At 39.1% G+C, this 21,159-nt stretch overlaps 1 long non-coding RNA gene across 1 annotated transcript in view; it reads left to right on the top strand.

The window, feature by feature from the left end:
* The first annotated feature begins 81 nt into the window (after positions 1-81).
* Positions 82-21,159, top strand: part of LOC139593739 (uncharacterized) — a 30,298-nt gene continuing 9,220 nt past the window's right edge. The window contains exons 1-4 of the long non-coding RNA XR_011680386.1: positions 82-1,479; positions 12,410-12,570; positions 13,827-13,896; positions 16,251-16,900. This is a non-coding gene — a long non-coding RNA (uncharacterized lncRNA). The remainder of the gene's footprint in view (positions 1,480-12,409; positions 12,571-13,826; positions 13,897-16,250; positions 16,901-21,159) is intronic.

Below are 21,159 nucleotides of genomic sequence, written 5' to 3'. Positions count from 1 at the left end.
CTGGAGCGGGAGTCCCGCCGCTGCTCTCCCTGACGGAGCCGCTCCGCTTGCCCCGCGTTTGTCCTTTTTTGGGGGGGTGGAAGAGCGTAGGGGACAGCGCTTATACCGCGTGGCCAAGCGTGGAGGTTTGCAGTGGGTGAAAGAGGGAGATGAAACCCCGTCGGTTTTCAGAGGTTTATAATTATCCCTGTGTTTGACGCTTAAAAACCCTGACAGCATTTTGCAGGCGGGAGAGGTGCCTGGCGCGGGGCGGGGGTGCCATCGCTGTCGGAGCAGAGGCGAGGGACGCCGCGCTGCCCGCCTGCAGCCTCCCCTCGCCTTCCCCGGGCGGGGGCTGCCCTGGCGGAGCCCCTCAGTGCCCCCGAGGCGGGGCCCCTTTCGGGGAGCAGCTTGCCCTATGCGCGGGAGCGGAGCCCCCACTCCTGCAGCGCCACCTCTCCCTCGGCGACCTTCCCGGGACTCTGCCCCCTGTAGAGACAGCCACCTGTGGGCTTTAGGACAGGCGCCGGCCCGGCACCTGCGCGGACCGGGTCCGCAGGGGCTGGGGTAACAGGCCGGGCTTGCTCTCGGTTCCGCGGTGGGTAAAGCGCGGTGTGGAGCCGTCAGAGGTATTCTGTCCTGCCGCGGTATTGACGGGGGACACCTGAGAGCCCCAATTGCCTTCCGTCCCCTCCACCCCCGCCGAGGTGCGGGCCCCGAGCGGGGCCCTGAGCTCCCAGCGCCTCCGCCGCCCTCGAGGGCCCGGGCGGCCGCCGGCCTGTGCCAGCTGCGGAGAGCGGGGCCCGCCCCGCGGTGCCGTCGGGCTCAGGGCCCTGCCCCGGGACCCCACCCGGAGAGGGGCCGTGAGGGCAGTGCCCCCGGACCGCCCCTCGGAGCAGCGCGGGCGGTGCGCGCCTTTCCCCAGCGCCTCTTCCCAGGAGCGGGGGCCGGGGCGCCGCACGCGTCCCCCCGCGCAGCGCCCGCACCTCTCCGCCTCCGGCGGGCCCCAGCTGCCCCCTCCGCGGCGCCGTGAGGGGCTGTCCCGGCGCCCTGCCCGGGGCTTCCCGCACCCTAAATAACCCATGGCGTGCTCCCGACCCTCCTTCCCCGCTCTCGGCCAGCAAAAGCCGCCCCTGCTCCCCCGGCCGCTGCCAGTCCCGCTGCGCTGCCCCCCGAGAGGGCAGGGGGAGCGGCCCGAGGCACCGCGGCGTTCCCCGCCCGCGTCCCCTCTGCCGCCGCCGTGCCGGGACTGCTGCCCGCCGGGCAGTCACCCCGGACAGAGCGCTTTTCAGGGAGCCTCCGCCAGGTTTTATTTAGCGGGGGTTATCCAGCGGGTCTGGAATAAATACGTAACTGTGACAGGTCTGAACAAAATTCTTTCCTGTGCGTGAGTGGCTGATGTTATTCCATAACTATTTCGACAGGATAATTCCATAACTATTTGTGCAAGAGACTGGAAGAGATAAGGGCTGCAGAAGTTAAACAGGCTATTTCCTGTCGGTAGGTCACTTTATTACTATTATAATTTTTTAGAATAACATTTTTAGAGGTGCACCTGTATATTTGCTAAACATATGTTTACCGACCCGTTAAATTGTTTGCGTTCACTGAGGAGTGAATGCGCGGGTTCTGACCCGGCATGTTTAAAGTGAAGCGCGTGCAGTTTGGTTGAAGCAAAGCCCCGTGTATGAATTTGTTAGAAGAGCAATTAATTGCATGAATTTTACGTGCAGTTTGTATTATTATTCTAGGTATGTTGAATGGGTTTTAATTTAATTATTGTGTAAAATAATCTATTAAATTGCCCTTCCTTTATTTAATATAACACAAAATCAAGCTTCAATCTGTAGAAAGTGATTCAAAGTTCCTATTGGTAATACTTTCTATGATGTTTCACATTAATACTATATCAAATGTAATACATTACTCTCTACAGATTTTGCACGAGTACGCTATGCATATTTGATGACACATTGCATATTTTAACAAGGTTTTTAATGACTGATTGAAATGTTTGCTAAGATATTTTTTAAGAGCTGGAGGAGAAATGGTTGTGGAAAATGTGTGTAATAGAATAGTGATAAGGATGGGAGGGTTTTGATTGACAGTATGAGGAAGCAGATGGATGACTAGGTAGGTCAGAGGTAAAGATGCCTTTGACAGCTTTTTAAGTTCCTTTGGCCATTTTGGTCCAATGAATCATGCAAAACATGTGTACATTACCAAACTGATGTCTCTGCATCGTTTACTGTTGGAATCCTCATCTTTTCAAACCCACCCTAACCTTCTTTCATCACCACTTGACGTGCTATGTCTAAACTAGATTGCAAGATCCTAAGAAGGCAAGAATCTGTCTTGTATTACTTGTCAGCATAAAAAAAAAAAAGAAAAAAGAAAAAAAAAAGAAAAAAATTAGGGAAAAAAATCATGTAAACCTATGGAGCTAGAAGAACAACTGAGACAGATTGGCAGAATAGGCATAAGGTGGGACACGTTCTTCTTAATTTTCACTGTCTGGTCATCACTTCCCTCCTCTAGGTAGTGCTGAAGGGAGATGTGGTGAACAATGATTTTTCTTTTTTTTTTTTTCCCCCAAATGGCATAGTCTGAATTTTCATAAGTCTGATAAGAGACCTAATTGCATAATTTTCCTTTTAATATTATGCAGAGTGCTGTTGCTATAGTTAAAATGGTTTTCATTGCAGTCTGTTTTTTCAGGTGCTTTGCATGGCCCTCACAAATTACTTTGTCAACAGGAAATGCTCTGATTTTTCCCTGTAAAAAGGTTACTGTTTTTGGAAATCTTATTTAAATTGCATAAGACAATTTTAAAATCTCCGTGATGCAAAAAAAGAATGTGTGTGTATTGGGAAAAGCAGAAAGAAAGGATTTTGCATGAAAGTACACTTTCCAGGTACTTTCTGTGCAGAATGGACACAAGTTTTCCTTCCAAGCATTAAAACTTGTCATAAATGTGGTTTTCAGTAGGGAATGTGTCACTTGCTAAGATATGGGGGCAAAGTCAAAGAAAAAATATTGAAACAGCAGAATGATAAGTAGAGGGAAGGCAGCAGACTGTTTGCATTCAGTACCCAGCTCTTTCCAGATAATATATTTGTGGTAGGTCTGGAGAGCCACACAGCTTACTGGTAACGTTTCATGCTTTTATCAGAATGGGTATTAATCTGGAAATGCAGACAAAAGCATCGCTTATTTCAGAGCATGGTGCCTTGAAGCCCATTTGTTCAAAGATTTATGCCTGAAAAAGCCAGATATTGTTTGAAATATATGTATTTAACTCTTAAATTTTTGAACATATGTAATATTTTACTTCTTGGATGTAGGATAATTATGAATCCATTAGAATCCAAGGCTGCCATTGCTGATTAGATGTAACTTTTGACCTTATAAAATATATTACACAATAAAGCCAGCGATGTTTTATTCATGCTATCACTGTGATTTTTCATAGTTGGAGTGTTTCTAATTCTAAGGGCCTGATATGAGTATGAATGATCTTGGTCTTAAGATGACTTTTTAGGCCAATTTTTTTTTGAAACCAAAGGCAAAAAAGATAAAAACCTTCAGATATTTCTGTGTAAAACTGTCTATACTATTACACAGATATTAAGCTTTAAATAAGAAACAGCTGATAATGACTTTGAATCTGTTTTAAGAGACATTTTAGGTAAAATGTTGATAGCTTGTAAATGTGTATTTCTGCCTTAGTCTCTGATCGTGCATATGAGTTCATATGTGTGAACAACGTAAAGTAAGAGGTCAGTCCTACAAAGACTATTCACTTGTCTAAAAATTCACAGACATAAATGTTTTCAGGATCAAGGCCTTTTTCAATAATTGTGATAGTCGTGTACCTTGAAGTGACTGACTGATTTAGGATACACTTAATAATTTGATTTTTTTAAAAAATATAGTAGAAACATTGATGAGTTACCAAAGCACATCATCCAAGCTCCCACTTCAGTAATTTGAAATGTAATTTTTTGGCTTGTTTGAGTAATTTTTTTTAAACTGATGGCACTGGCACATAAATTAAACTTTCTAAAAGTCATGTCAATTTCTGTGGGCCATGCTATGAAATTCAGTTTTGTAAGTAAGCTTCTTTCTTTAACCATATTTGGTTACACATTGGCTGCTTTTGTTTATCCAGAAAGCAGATAGTGGTCTGGGACTGAAGGGTGAAAGAGCAACACGGATATTTTGAGTTGAGAGAAATTTTACGCTGCTGAAAGGTGTCCTAGTTTAGATGAAGACACCCACCCACTAAGAATTAAACTGAAATCATAAATGTAAGCTAAAATATGTATTTTATGATTGATCAACATCCTGATTAAAGCTTATTTCCCTTTGTGGAAATGTTTGCTGTCACATTTTTGACTTCCAACTCAAAAATATCGGTGTTGCTCTCTCACCCTTCAGTCCCAGACCTCCTGCTGGAGACACTGCAGAAATATGGTGGCTGCTCCCCATCCCTGGGGAAAGTTGTGGCTCACCCTGCATTGTCTGGGAAGTCCACTCGAGGGCCTGGCAGGAGCAGCTCCTGTTTTGCCTCTTGCTCTGCGGTCGCTGCCTGCACATCACCAGCTGAGTGACGGAGACAGAGCCGCTCCCCGCACTGCAGCCCCCCTCGGCAAACCCTCGGGGCAGCTCCCCTCTCCCCACATTCCCACTGCTTTCCCACTGTGCTTCTAAAGCGTGAGGGGCTTGTACACAGGTGTTACTTTAAGCTCTGTGTGAGCTCTTTCCTGGAAGCTCAGTTTGCTCTTACATTAAGAGAGGGAAACTTTCCCTTGAATTAGATGCAGGCTATTGAGGAAGAGGTAAAGGGCTTTGCTTTCTATTATTGGTTCCTGACTTTCCTTTGGAACCTATCATGCATGAATGATGAGGGTAGGGACATTTTCAAAAATCTCCAAGTGGTTTAGTCACCTGTGTTAAGAAATTATGAAAATCTCACTGAAAAATCTCCAGTGCTTGTGGTTCTAAATGACTATTCTTGGGCACAGTATTGAGCAGTTATTTCAGTTATGCATTGAGCATGACATTTTTTGCAGAGTTAGGGTCAGAATAGCATGGATTAAATCCTCATCTGGTGCATAGTTATGTCATTTCATGGGCTTCAGTGGTTCAATACTGCTTTGTATTGAAACAATCTGATTGTCTCCTCTTGTGGTTTGGATACTAACCAAAGCAGGTGCTGCTTGATGGAAAGAATAGGACCAAGTACTAACTGATAAACAACCTGATATACAAATTTGTTTCTCACATGGTAACATAATTATGAAATCATCAACAGATATCTTACTCTACTTACATTTTTGTTTTTCACGGTTTAGATTGTAAGAAAAATTGAAGCTTCCTTTCTGCTTATTGTCAAGGTCAATTCTGATGAATTAACTGTCTTAATGATTGAATCAAAAGCAAATTGTTTGGTGTGTGTAGAAGAACAAGATACAAGAACTTGCCCCCTTTTGGGGACAATATTTAGGCCAGCTATATTCTTTTAATTTAAAAGCGTTGCTCAGAAATTGAGTAGAAAGGAGTTAACCAGATATTTCAATTCTTCTTCTAAGTGTTTAGGATTTTGTAATGCCCAAATCCTTTTCACCTTCTTTGAAGTGTTATCTAGTGTAGCTCATTTTTTCCTTGTGTTTAATACTAAAAATCTTCTGATGTTAACATTTAGCATTGTATTTTTAAATATTTCAGTGTTTCAGTTGCTGTATTTCTATATACTGTTCACTTATAACTTCTTTCTGATCACTATATAAATAAAAATTATTTTAAAATAATTTTTAAAAACATTGCAAATGGGTTCATTTGTATAAGCAGATATAAACTGAAGTAATGTGAAATGCAATGGCAGAAATAAAATATGGGCCTATAAAATGAATGTAATTTATTTTAACGACATCTGCAGGTAAGATTTCTTCAGGACTATATTGCCCCATAAGCCATTTAGTCAGATGTAACCTAAAAGGCCAAACCCCAAATCAGTCCATTACTGATATATGTTTATTTTTAAAATACACTGTAACTGGAGAAGCAACACAAATGATTGTCCTGTAACAGTGTAAAGTTTAGTGTATATGTGCACGTAAGTTTTTGTAGGATCAGGGCCCAAGTCTCTTCTGCTTTGGCAGTACTCTCTGTTGTGGGTTTTGGGGCTTTTTTTTTCTTCCCGGTAATTAAAATGCAGTTCTGTCACTGCGGTCACATTTCCCAGTTATAGAGGGACAAGGGCAATGCCTGTGCTAAATACACAATGTGCTAAACAGTAGCTATATTTAATTTTGACTTTGTTTTAATATCTACAGTTGCCTCAGGATAAGGATCTAGGAGATTTCAAGTGTAGTTCTGTGTACTCAACCCTTTTCACGAGGGTTGTTTTGCTGTCAGCTCAGCTCTCTGAAGTCACTTGGATGGTGACGGTGCTATTGCATGGGAAAGGCTGCCAGGCTGGTGGGTGCAAGGGCAGGACAGCAGGAAGCTGGTGATCCCTTTCACAGGCAGGTAGGAGACGGGCTTATCGCTAACCCCAAACCTGCTCTCCAGAGCTGTTTAGGATAATGCATGCGATCGCTGAGCTCCTGCGCGGGGAAGCAGCAGAGCTCCAAGCTGATGCACATACACCACTAGTCCCCAGGCAGCCTCTGTGCTCGATCTCCAAAGCTTCCCAGGAGCTCCAGACCCTGCCTTTCTCTCCACCATCCTTTTCCTTACTGGGGGGCACTGCACTGGCTCTTCCGTGCTTCTTGTGTTTAGAACCAGGGCATGCAGACGAGTGCTTTCTCCTGCAGCTCCTTCTGTGGAGGATGCTCAAACCAAGAAAGCCTTGCTCAGGATTAATGAAGAGGAGGAGATCCATGCAAGGCTGTTTTCTTTTGCACCCAAACTTCTAAATTTACATTTACATGCATTTTTTTTGTGATTGTAAAGGGTTTACCTCATATAAGACATTTAACATGACATGTTTAATAAGAATCTACAATGTAAAACATTTTTAACATTTTTAATTGTATTATCAATGTCCGTTTCTGAGTTTTTTCTTCAACAGCTGGTTACAGGTGAAGTCCTATTTTTATGGGCGTTGCATTATAATTTATGGGGCCTCTGCTGATCTAACTTTGATTTGTAATAGCTTTTTGACTAAAAAAAAAATAGAATTTTAACACCATTTTCAAAAAGGTTACTGGCAAGAGAATATCTTAAAATAACCTACTTAAAATTTATTATTTTATAAAAATGTTTAAACTTGTGAAAAATTGTCATCCACTCTGTAATTGCAAGAAAAGCGTGTCATGTTAAGCCAATATAGAGCCAATCTATAGGATTAAATATTGTCTCAAATAATATTACTTCTGAATGATAGAAGAATATTCTATAACTATTATGCATTTTTTTTTGGTTACACATATGTGCTGTTTTGCCTGAGAAACACTGAGGTTCATGTTTTTGGTTTGGTTTTTTTTTCCCATAGAAAAACAGCATAATGCCGCTTTTTCTTCTGTATTTTTCCCAACTTGGTGTCCTCTTATTATTCATCAGAGATCTAGGAGCATCTCAGCTAGTGCTTTTATTCCATGCCATCATATTTTTCTTTCTTTTTATTTTGTGCAAGATTAGGTTGCTATTATTATATTTGCAATGTCCTTTGCAGAGTTTAATCTTGTATTACAATGCCTGCAATGACAAACCACAGCTAGTCTGAGACTGGGAATATTTTTCTTGAGTGTCTCCACCATCAGTCTATGGTGTGTGTATGTCAGTTTTACCGAAAGCTTGGATAGGGTATCAGCTGTCACTGAATCTTGTCTAGATTTATATTCTAGCTGTAAACCTCACAACTGTGTGAAGACTAGCCTCTGCAATCTAGGCGATGAAAATTCGAAATTCTTCCTCGCGGCTGTTACTAGTGGCTTTGTTTCTGACAGCTTCTAATTTTCTGTACATAATAAAATCAATTATTTTGCATGTATATGCTAAAGCTAGAGGCTGTTTTTTGACTGTGCATGCTACAATTAGTTATGTAAATAGCAGCATATGCTACAAGTTTTCAGTGCTCACCCTGTCTTTACAGAAGTGTTGGCTCAGGCTCTGCTTCGAAGTTAGTTGGCAGAGGTGTTTGGTTCTCCATGGCTCAGGCTTTGAAGACATTGCTTTCTTCGGCAGCTCCCTCTCATGTTTAGTGTTTCAGTCTGTAGTACCTGTGTGTACACCAAAGCCAATGCATGCCTTGAATGCATGAGGAATTTTGGTAGTCAGACTTTTAAGCTTCCATATATTTTCCTTAATTCATAATAGAGGTAGGCTGGTAATTGTGTGCTATTGAACACCGGCTGTTTGTGTACATCCATCTTCTCCCTATCTCACTTAGACTATTTCTTCAAGTTTGAACTTACGTTTCTGCTTCATGATTTCTAAACCAGAACTTTCCAGAGATTCTGGGGCATTTAATGAAGTTAAATTATAATTTATTCCCATATGAAATCCTTATTATTGCTGTCTTTTCAATATCATCAAACATTTTTGTTTATATTTGCAAAATACTTCATCTGCAGAGTATAATCCAAAAGGTAGGTTGCTCTCTACAGCTGCTTGAAAGGAGGTGGTAGTGAGATAGGGGTTGGCCTCTTTTGTCATGTCCCAAGCAAAAGGATGAGTAGAAATGGCCTTACTTTGTACTGGGGAAACTCCAGATTAGATATTGGAAAAGAAAAAAATAATTGAAAGAGTGGTTAGGCATTGGAATAAGTTTCCCAGGGAGGTGGTGGAATTCTTTTTGGAAATGTTCAAGGGGATTCTGGATGTGGGATATGTTTGAGGGGTGATTACGGTGGTGCTGGGTTGGTGTTTGCAGCAGATGATCTTGAAGGTGTCTTACAACCTTGATGATTCTGTGATTCTGTAGAGCAGGATGTTCCAAGTGGTGTTTAAAACATGCTCACATGCAATTGGCTTTCTCTGGAAGATTCTTATGGAGCACTGATAAAGCACCCAGTGTGGAGCAGGTTTTGACCTCTGAATTTTAAATTACAGACTTTATTAGTATGAGTCAGAAAACCAGACAAGTTTGTTAAAGTCTATTGTCTACCACTTTTCTGGTAGCTCCTTATATAGGGGTGATACTATTTAAAGAAAATTTCGGTTAAGGGTTTATGTTGTGGCACCTACTAATAGAGGATATTTAGATATGCACATTCTTCCAGAATTCTTTAATAAGGTCAACTTATCTCTTAAGTTAGCTCTGTGCTAGGACTTTTGAGAATTATGTATCTTTTACATTTATGTGATAACACCTTACTGCTGAGGGCATATGATAGTAAATCCACTATGCAATAGTAAACAGGAGCTTCATGGCTGGTGTCAGACTGAATTTAGGTGCTGTGAAAAGCCTCTGAAAAAAATAATTCCAACAATATGTGGGAGAAGCCAAGCCCCTACTGTGGATTGACCAAAGAAATCATTAGATGTTTTGAAGACTGATTGATATGCTCATATCTAAGGAGTAAATAATTCAGAGTCTGCTGGGGGCGTAAGACTGAAAATATGCTGAGTCAACATATGTCATCATAGGTGAGGAAAGATCCTAAATCTAACACAGCAAAATAATAAAATTCTTTTTCTAATAAAAGGAGCTGGCATAGTCTGAAATGTGAGAAAGAAAATGCTATAGCACAGTTTAATTGATGAGCTGGGTTAGTAGAATTGCAAAAGGAGAGATCAATCATAACCAGTAAAAGCCACTGTCTTCCATCAAAATCCTTTGTCTGCTGTCTTCTACCAGGGACATTAGCTAATGCTTATATGCATTGGACCTCATATTTTAGAGAAAGACAAGGGTTACTCCTTGAGCTGAAGATTTTAATTCCTGCAATCTGCTAAACTGTTGCATTTCTCTCTTCTTTGAGGGAGGGTTTGTTAGCACACGCCTTCTACTTTGTCATATGTAAAGTATTCACATCTTTCTATTTCTGAATGTGTATGGTGGGTCTTGAAAGAGGAAATTCCAGTGACAAAGTGATCTGTTGATCTAATAGCAGCTAGTTACAAATCACAGAATCATAGAATATCCTCAGTTGGAGGGGACCTACAACAACTCTTGAGCCCAAATCCTGAACCCAAATCCCAAATCCAGGACAATCCCAAAACACACATTATTTAACTCAGATGTTGATAACTACACTTCTTAAAATTCCTTTTTTAGCCCTTTGTTCAACTTAAATTTATCTTTTAAAACCCATACCATTAAACATGCACAACATCTATGCATATACAAATACTTAGAAACCAACTATAATTATGTTAATTATATTATTGATAAGGTAAATGATAAATGTAGACATCAGTACATTAATTTGGTCTGATTAATGGCTTGAAATGCTGCTTTTGTAAGTATTTTTTTTTCTCTGAAATCAAACCTATTCTCCAAATGTATTTAAAATGTTAATAAACTATTAAATGAACAAGTAACACTATATTCAACATTTTTACACCATTTCTACAGTGGGTAAAATTGTAGTATAAAGTTGGTGTATACTCGATAACAATTTACATGTTTATTTTACCATCTGGTAAATGTGTAAACGATATTTTGAGAAGCACATTTCAAATTCACTTTAACAACTTATCCCCGACAATATGTATCCTATCTCATGTACTGACTGGAAGGATTTTGAAAACCTCTCAGAGAGAAATGCAGTAACAAAACATTTATTTTTTTTAGTGATGAGTAAGATCAAGCTTAGCATCAAGTTGGAGGTCTTTCAATATTTAGGAAGGATTTTAGTGCATTACTGGTGTCAAAGAGAGATTTCAGACTGTTTTACACACTATGGTATAAAGATATCATATCATCTTCCCTAAAGAAACCATAGGGTGCATAGGTAGTAATAACAAAACAAATAGAGTTTGCTATGTTGTTGTATAACTGTATTGTATCCTTTCCAGGGGGTTTGAATTTGCTATCTCTTGTGTCTAAATATGGGAAGCTCATTATTAGAAGTGTTACATTGAACCCCAAGTGAATTGCTTTTCTCATGTACTTTAACAGCACTTTGACACTGCAGCCTTCTGCCTTTTTATTTTAGTCTTCTGTTTATTGGTCTCTCTGGATTAAATTGCAAGCACTTTCTTAAATACACCAAACTAGAGAATATACTGTTGTAGCTCAGCTTTTATTCACCCTTTCCTAGCTGTTACTAATCTTAACTGAAAAACAAAAACTCAACAACCCTCCCCCCCAAATGAAAAAAAAATCCAAACCCCAAAAAAGATTTCCTTTTCTGCTTCCCCAACCCCCTCCAAAATTTAAAAAACCCTGCCCTGAAAGCAAGTCTGCCTGGAGAACACCTCCACACTAATGACCATCTGGCCAATCTGCAAATGAGGTTTGAGAGCAGATTTCAAATGTAGGCACCAGCTAGTCTGTGCCTTGCATTAGTCCATTAGAATTTAAAAGATTTGAAAGCATTTATGCAGCTAGAGAGCAGGCAGGTACCCTAACTTTGGGAAATCAAATCAGGCACCTCTTTGTTCCTTCCAGGGCCTAAATGCCTGGTGCCTGATCAGCAATGCTCCTTCAGAGTTTGTGACAGCCAGCTTTGCTTGGCATCAGTCTTTGAAAAAGCATTGGTGAAAAAACCCATAAAAATTATTTGTACAATTTCTAATTAACTTCTGTACCAAAGTTAATGAATTACAACTGTCATATATTTTTATTTATGTGTTATTCAAAATCCTGAATAGTGCAGTCTAATCCAGTCCTGGTCTTGAGTAATCTGAGAAACCTGTGAGCTGCTCTGATTTTATGTATGCTGCTAAAGTCAGGTTTTAGCCCAATAATAATAATAAAAGCAGGTTGTCATTAAAAAACAACTTTAAACTTGAAAAGATGTTTCTATTTTTGAGGTTAATTAAGCCCACTGAATTTAACATTACTGTTTTGTTTCATTTGGTATTAAATATTTCACTAATGAATTTTAGGCTTAGCATGTATTTTCTCTTTTTGCTTGCAGATATTAGACAGGACCTTTCCCATTTGTAAATGAGCACAATCAAAGATAATCTACTTAGCAGACTGTTAAAGAAATATCTTTACTGTTTACCTCTCTTCCCTTTGCTTGCTTCTTGTTTTGTCTCAGCTCTTTGATAAGTGCTGTCAACCTTATGTAAAGAATAATTTGTTATTGTGTTTCCAATGATAAAAAAAATGGATCCACAAACCCTTTAAAGAAAAGAGCAGTGGTTGTTAAGGACACCTACTGCTACAAAAGAAGTTACTACAGGAGCTAATAATTCGATAGGTAAAGCCTGAACTGAGAGCACCTGGAAACACGCAGAACTGAATCTGAGGTTTGTAGGACCAATAGAAGTTTTAAATATGTACTGCATTTGTCTTTCTTTTAAGATTGGCTGCTGGTGTCTATATTGCAGAAGCAGGTGTTCACAAAATTACTCAGATGCTTAAAATGGTGCATAACTGGAATCACCTGGAAAAAATGAACAACACTTGGAAAATCTACTTGACAGAGATCTGGAGAGGCATCCTGAAATGATACAGGTTTGAAGGTAGGCAGTAAATGGACAAAGCTTTGAGTAGTGGGTAACATTGCTTCTATTGTTCTGTATTAGAATTTTAATATTGCAAGTTGTAAAATGGAAAGTAGTTTAGTCTGTAGCTATTTACTGTCAAACATGGTGCTTGCAGCCAGGAGTGCTGACACTAGCAAGGAATCTGCCCCTTATCCCATGATCACACTTATCATGGTGCATTTCAAGAAAAAGGTCTCCTGGCTTGCAAAATGTAAGCTGTTTTCCTTTAAGTGAAAAAATATCCAAGCCTACTTAAGAATGATTTAATAAAAAATGACCTTTTAAAAAAGTAAGTTAAAATTAATATTTATTTCTTGTATTGTTAATATCTGATATTCGTTTGCCTCAGATAATCCCCTTTCCCATGCTTTTCTGTGTGTCTGCTTATTTAAAAAATTGCAAATATCAGACTATATATTCGGTACTCAAACTCTTTTAATTACAATTTTAAAATTAAATGTGACATTTTATAGATTTTGATATTGACTAAAATGGACCCTTTAAAGTGACATAAATACATAAATTGAGATTGATAAATTTATTTCAGACTACCATATGGGAAGGCTGATTACAAGGGCATGTGGAGCACAAAGCCAATTAAAGATATTCTTACTTCTTACTGTGGACCATTACTGCCCATGTTCCTTGGAAGCTAAACTGAATAGCATTTACAAAAAATATTAAGCTAGAGGTATCATAATAAATTCTTCCTTTATGTAGTCCTGTTCTCTATTGACAGTCAGATTTGCATCAAAGAACATGACACCAGTGACTTGCTGGCAGCTTAAGTAATTGGGGAAAAAAGTGGTTATTCATATGGAAACAGGAGTTGGCTCATAACAGCCAATCACCTGAATAGCAAATGGTATGGTTGCCAATAGATGGAGAAAAAGGCAAGTCTAGTGGAAAATAGGAGCATTTAAAGGCCAAGAAAAGACATATGGTCTGTCTATGCTTGCCTTATACGCCTGGAAATTATAAATTAAGCTACAATATAGCCGACCACCTTAATGTGAAAATTTTCCACTTTTTCCCATCTTAATCTTAAGAAATTTATCAGATTTGGCTAGTAAGATTGACTGGCTCTTGTGTCAGCATTTAAGTTCCATATGAAAATAATAGTTGAATTGATATTTATCTAGCATTTAATTATGTTATGACATAAAGAATGTACTTTTGAAATAATCTCTTTCATGGCAATTGTAAATGTGGATCTGTTTTGTCCTTTACAGGTGTCTATATTTCCATGAGGGTAGGCAAGAAAAAAAGAGTGAATAGTTCTTGGCAGCCACTTTTTGTAAGGTAAATACTGTGGAGATGACTAGAAATTTGTCTTCAAGCACTGTAAACACTTCAATGTCTATCTTTCTCATTCTCATTCCTTGTTGGTTGTAGCAATAATTTAAATTTATTGTTCTAATGCTCTCCTGTACTCTGTTATTCCTATAATGAAATAGGAGTCCAAGTTTAAGGAACACTGTCAAGGTGGTTACCTGACTGCTTTTCTGTTAAGCATTCTGCATTCTGTTAAAGCATTAGTAAATGTTGAGAGTATTAAACCTTCTTAAATGTGCTTGTAAGGACACATTTCACTTGAGACATCAAGTTCTTGAACATCTCAGGGCAGTCTAAGTTTTAACAAGATTTTATATGGCCTCAAGACTGTGAAGGCTTATAGCCTTTTTTTATGTGTTTTTTTTTTTTAATAGATTCCTTATTCTAAACCATCCCATGATATTCTAAACCATCCCATCTCACGTGGAGAACAGATACTGAATTCTGCCCTTTTTTAAATGCCATGTTCTGAAACTCTGATGGTTTCTCCTTTTCACTTAGAAATAGTGACAAAACAACCAATGCAGGACTGTAACATGACCTTCCTGGCCCTTATTTCTCCATTTAATGTACCTGAACGACTTAATAAATTTTTATTTCTGGTTTCCATTCATGGGCTCTGAAAACTTAGCATATTTTACATATTCCAAAGTGTCTTTGATTGTGGCTGAAAAAAATACAAACCTCTGCTTAGTGCTTAGCTGTTAAGTAATTTCTGCCTTCGTTGTAGTGCTCTAGGAACAATGAAGTTTAAAATTCTCTTTTGAAAAAACTTCAGATTTAATGGAGGAAGAGTGGATAGCAAAATGTTTATAACTAACATGCATTTAAGATTTTTCACATGATAGGTCTTGTCAAAGCCATGGAATTTGGAGCTGAATAAAAATACATATGGGCTTACCTGAAGTAATTGCATCTACAGAGTTTCTAAAATGGGTCCACTGGTGACAGATTACACTTGGAGTTCTTACCCCACCCTCACCAGTGTTGGATCCCTTCACAAGTGCCTCTGTTCTCCTCTTTCTTGCTCTTTCTCTGCAGGTGAGTGGCCTGATGGCTTCACTTCCCTGCTTCATTTCAGCATAGGCACAATCAAATCATCCCAACTGGTGACCCTTCTGACAAGCAGCTGCAGAAATGAAGACTTTTAATGCACTTTAAACCTGACACATGTCTCACACAGTTATTTTGGGCTTTTTGAGGTGTAGGACAGAGTAAATGTTTGCACAATTCTGAAAAAACACAGCTAGGGAAAAGTTCTTAAGAAAACATCTCATTATTCTGCACTCAAAGTAGTAGAAATTTTTATTTCTACAAGTTCTATCTTGGTGACTTTTTTCATTTATATCCATAAATTATCCCATAACTCTTTGATGAGCCCTTACCAGGTAAGACCAGACTAGGTAACAAGAATCTTTCCCCACCGGTATGCACTGGCATCACTCATTTACTGTAGCTCCAATTAATGGTAGTAGAAGTTACACTTGTAAATTCCCCCACACATTAATGAGTGAACAGACCCCCTCTGTTTAGTTAACCATCTTCCAGTTACCTGGCACTTTCCCCATCCCTTGTGAGATCTCAAATATTTAATTAAAGCCTTTCCTTTTTTTTTCCTTTTTCTTTTTTTTCCTCCCCCCACTCTCCTTCATTCAGTTTGTTGAGTTGTAATTCTTGTTGGCCTGATGCCTTGGCAACATTCAGCACTTCTAATTGCCTGTATAGTCTGGCCTAGTCATGGAGCCTTTTAACTTTCATTCAGGCTTCCAGCAGTATCAGCCTCACTGGTCACAAGCTTCCCACTCAGGTTCCGTTCATAGCCCTTTTGCTGATTACTTGTTATGTATTTAAAGAGCTCCATACTGTTTATTTCATTTCCTGTTTGAGATAGTCTGTTTGCTTAATTTTTTTCTATGCTAATTTAATTTTAAACATATAGGGCTGTCTTCCTGGTCAAACAAGCCAGAATTTTTCATCCATATGTTACATTAAATAATAATAAAACAACAAATAATAGTCAATGCTTTCTACTTTTATAATGTCTACCATTCAGTGATCTCATAGCATTCTTATTTTACAAGTGGTAAAATGGTGTCAAGAGACATGAACTACTTGTTAAACAATATGTATGACATCTGTTACAGAGCCAGACACAGGATTGAATAGTTGGGTTTTCACTAATAGCAGTTAGTCTAAAAATTGCAATATGCTATAGGAATTATTAGGTTAAAATATGCTTCAACAGAGTGGGCTGTACCCTGGTGGAGACACGTATTGTAGAGACTTTTGTTCTCAGAATATCATCTTTATTGGCATATAAGGTGCAGAATGGACTGGGGAATCCAATGGATATTCATGTGGACTCTGTAAAGGTTAGTAACCTATGTAATTATGATTCATGTTGATTTTAGAGGCACAACTATTAATCACAAATAGCCTGGTGCATTTTTGTTTAATTTTGTTATCTGTGTGAAGATCTAGCATTCCCAATTCGCTTTGATTTCAGCAAACCTCTGGCTTACTATGGCTACAATAACTCATTTATGTCTCTGCAGAGATAATATGCTTAAGTTATGACATGTGATAATATTTCCTGAATGTGTTCTTTTTCAAACAGCACACACAGATAAATTGAAAATGGTCACTATAATTCTTGTTTGTTAAGGTTGCCCATGCCCAGCAGCTAGCTGATCGTTGCTCTGTGCTGTGAGTACCTCATCTATGGCAAGGTCAAATTCCTTTGATCACTCTGCAGGAGTCAATAGCTGCTTTAATGCCTGCACTTCGTGTTCAGAATGTGCATGCTTGTATTCATTGTTTAAGTGCACTTAAAGGAAGATATTACATATGTGTGTTCTTCTTCCCAAGGTCAGAATGCAAGGGCAAAGAAGAACCAGTACTATTGTATCTGTAGCAAGTGTGAGTGGAGGCCAGGCTTGAAAAGAAGAAGGAACATTCCCTGCTGGCTGGGGTAGGTTCCCTAACACGGTGGTAAGCAGGGTGAAATGATCTTTCATAGGTTTCAGGAATGAAATCAGATTAATTCTTCTGGTTACCAGGGGCTCCATAGAAATAACAAGGTGGACTAGAAAGCTAACAGCTGAGATATGTGGAAGTAAAAAATCTTAAAATATTTAAATGAAATCTGATTGTTTCCTTAAGAACAACTCAAATTGTGATCATGTCTGAAAAGCAGCAATATACCTAACAGCTTGCTCCAAATTAAAAAGGATTTAATTTGTAACACAAATGTATGTCCAATTATTTCTATATTTCTACTTGTTTGACCAGCATGTATTCTAAGCTAAGTGCTAAGCATAACTTGGTGCCCATGGCTGCATCTGGCCTTCCTTTGGATAAGGACTGTGTGGGCTTCTGAACAATAGTGTGCCAAGCAACGTAACATGAATCCTAATTGTTTAAGAAAACAGTTGTTCTTTTTCTTCAGCAAATACTGTTGTATCCATGTTATTAACATAGATATATATAATCGTTTTGAAAATCATTCTCGGTTTGAAGAATTCTAATGCTTCACACAGTGATTATGCAAAAGTCTCATGTATAAGCAATACCGATGTTACTGGAAGCGCCTCTTACAGAGTCCAAATATAGCAGATCAAATCAAAACTGTGCTACATCTTAAGCAACTGTTGACCCATTTCCATATCAAATTGGTTTCTGTTTTAGAAGACTTTGCTTTTTCTTTTGGAGATATTTACTTGCACTGCTCTAGCTCAAGTATAGTAACAGCACATTTTATTCTAAGGTCATTTAATAGGCAGTCAATTGTTTTGTTGTTTTAAACTCGGTTTATTAACAACTTACTAATTAGGGGACTGTTATAATAAAAAGCTTGTTTCTGCTCTGTGGTATATGAATGTATCACCGGCTCCTGTAAATTCAGTTGCCATGATTCAGCACATGCAGGAAGCTGGTGCTAGGTGCTATGCCATGTGCAGGATGCCCACCAGTTGGCTTGATAAGCTCAGTCCTAAATATCTAACTTAAATAAACTGAGGCGAGGAAATTCTATTTTAAAATTTTCACTTTGCCCCTTGTTTATCCTGCTTTTTTTTTGGGGAGGCGAGGGGTGGGGGGGATCAGCACAATTAATAGACTATGGTATATCAGTCAAATTCAAGACATTGCTATAAATACCTAGAGTAGGAAGAAGGTGAGTTGTTAGAGGTGTAACTTGTTTGTGTCACTTTGTTAGAACATTAGCAGTACCTCAACATACATTTCTTTTTTGGCTTCTAATGGTCTATTCATTTCACCAGGGAGAGGATGGGGAGAATGTGCTGCTGCTGTTTCTCTGGCATGAACTGCCATTCCCTTTGGGGGCTCCTGGAGTGTCCCTGGGCAGCAGCAGTCCCTCGGGCAGGGACTGCTGCCAGAGCTGGCTCTCTCTGCTGCCCTGTTTCCTGCAGCTGTGCCATTGTGGGTGGACATCGGTGTAGGTGACATTGCTGAATAGTAAATCTCAGGCCCAAGTAATGTTTTAAATCAGATTTACTTCTTGCACAAAAAATTTATAGCCCAGGCAGCAGGCCAGCTGGGACTGCAGCAGGCTTGCCAGTGCCTGTGCTCCAAATAGTCTATTATGTTTTAGATGATCAAGCCACACCTACAGAATTAATTACATAGTATGAATAATATTTCAGTGTTACTAGTAAATTTTCCTTTTTCCAATGGTTGGTATTTTTTTAATATAAAAAAAAAAGTCTAAGCATCTTAGACAACAAGATGCTTGTTTAACATGTGAGTGTTATTCACACTATAAATACAACAGTAAATAATATTATTAGAAGAATAAATGTAATAGATTATTTAGGTAATTTTGACACCTTAACAGTGGTTCTTTGCTGAGGTAATGGATTTTTTTTGTCATCAGTGACCGTGCAAATATACAAGAATGATTTGTAAACTTAGTATATTTGTACTTTTGCAGTCTTTCCTTTGAAAAGTGTTTTCTAGCAATTTGGGAGAGCAGTGCTAGCATCAGAGTTTTTAGTAATAACTAAACATCTTTTCTGGGGATATGGTTTTACATGCCACCTCTCAAAAGACATTTCTGATCTATGTTAGCAGAAGCTATTCTTTCCTCCTCAAGCTCCACATCGGTATGTTAAATATAGAAATGACAAACATGTGTGGTTTTATGTCTCATGTCAGAGATGATGCCTTCAGAAAGCACAGCCGTTTCCATTACAATGCCAGGGCAGGGTACAGTATTAGCTGACAGGCATGAGAATCTCTTACAAGGTCTGTCCTCATGGCAGAGCTGGCAGGTTACAGCCTGCTCCAGCCTCCCTGGAGCTCCTGCTCCTCAGTGGGGCTGAGCTCTGTGTCCTCCACCTCTGCAGTGGACCTCCAGGAGCATGGGTCTGTTGAGGGCCTGCTGGGCCATGAGAAAAACTGCCTGTCCTGACAATAATCTGTAAGGGAACATTTTCATATCAGAGAATGCAGATTTTTTGGAAATGGCTTTTTAAATGGAGGAAGTTTGATTGAAGAAGCAAGCAATGTTAAGAAATGTAGCTGATTCCTGAAGGTTGCTTTCCAGGCTGGTATTCCAGCTTTATGTTAATATGTGTTGCTCTCATAACTGGACAGTTTTAGATCCTCTCTGTCTTACTGATAAGCCTTTTAAGGCAGAAGGACTCAAGTTTGTTGTTGAATTGTTCCTGTTAGAAATCCAAACATCCGCGTGGAAACTCAAAACCTGTGAGGCTTTGAAGTTACTGTGCAAGCCTGGGCTTATTATCTCCAAGTTTCTCAGAGTAAGTGGCCAATTATAATTCCCTTCACCACTGATTATCAGGCCTATTGTAACTATGAATGACCATGATTAATTACAGTATTGAAACTGTAATTTTACAGTGCCAGAGAAACAAAACCCGCCTTTGTAATCATGCTTTAGGTTATCTCTGGCTGCAGACTGTGAGTATGCTAGATGAATTTGGGAATTTTAGGGCAAATGCCACCTAAGGGGAACCTGAATCTAGGCTTAGGTATCCAGCATTTCATCTCTGTGGATAACAAATCTATCTGAAAGCAGGGAAAGAGAAACAAATGCTTTTGTAAATCAAAAGTGGTATTCTCCAGCTGGAATCCTGTTATACATCATCAGACACTAAAAATACTATTTTTAGTGAACTTCTCAAATTAATGTTTTTTTTTTTTTTTTTTTTAATGTTCCACTGCATTTGGCAAAATGAAGAGAAGAACTCCATGTAATTGAAAAATTCTTTGGAATAAATAAAGCAGCTGTTAATAGCATTTAGCTTTGTATAGTATAAAACATATTTATGTTCAGGTTTGGTGATTATGCAACTTGAGTCATTCTTAAATGAGAGACACGGGTCTGAATCATAACTAAACAACTCACTTTTGTTTTCCTTCGGGGATCTTCAGCCTGGCTTTGTTCAATGAAACTGAATATGCCACATTAGAGCACAAGCAGATGATTACCAACAATGTTTATTGATGCTACCACTAAGAGAAAATGGCAGACTGATATAAAATAAAGAGACTTAGCAGATGGGATATTGGCATTTGAATTGGTTGAAATAGATTACTGATTTTACCCCAAACCTGCCCTTTTATGAGCACTACTGTATCATCGCTTGTTGTAGAACTGTAAATCATATTCATCCTCATAAAATTATTTCCTATTCCAACTCAGAGTATTTATTATTATAAATGCAAACAAGATTTTATTATCAGGGGAATCTAATGCAAGGTTTCTTGTTAGAGCTCCTGTCAGCACTGACTTGAGACATCAGCTGCCAGCAGAGAAAGTTAGATTAAAAGAAACGTTTATTGTTTCTAGGCATTCCCTTAATATAAAACCAGCAAGAACGGATCTGCAAACATAATTAGACACATGGCTCTGATTGAAATAAATGGGAATTAGAAGCAACATCAAGGAGCCTGCCTTTCAGTAAGCTCCTGTGACTGAGCAGTGCTAAGAACCACATAAGTCTGAGAAGGGATTCAGACAGCCCAGCTCAGGGGCAGAGCTGAGACCTGTCTTGAGTCTGCTAGAAAAAAAATGCAGATGTAGCATAAGCTAGGATAATTGTAAGAAATTAGGGAGTTTAGGTTCTCTGAATGTGGCTCTAGGTGCCTAAATAAGACTGCAAGGTCTTGATTATGGTAATTCTCATGGAATCCAAGCTAGTGTGAGGAGCCATGTAATGATTGATTAGAATTTTGGTTTTAATA

Source organism: Agelaius tricolor, unplaced genomic scaffold (genome assembly GCF_023055355.1).
Source record: "Agelaius tricolor isolate 1412-34295 unplaced genomic scaffold, bAgeTri1.0.p SCAF_10, whole genome shotgun sequence".
In the NCBI taxonomy this organism is placed as follows: domain Eukaryota; kingdom Metazoa; phylum Chordata; class Aves; order Passeriformes; family Icteridae; genus Agelaius; species Agelaius tricolor.
This window is presented reverse-complemented; position numbering and strand designations above follow the sequence as displayed.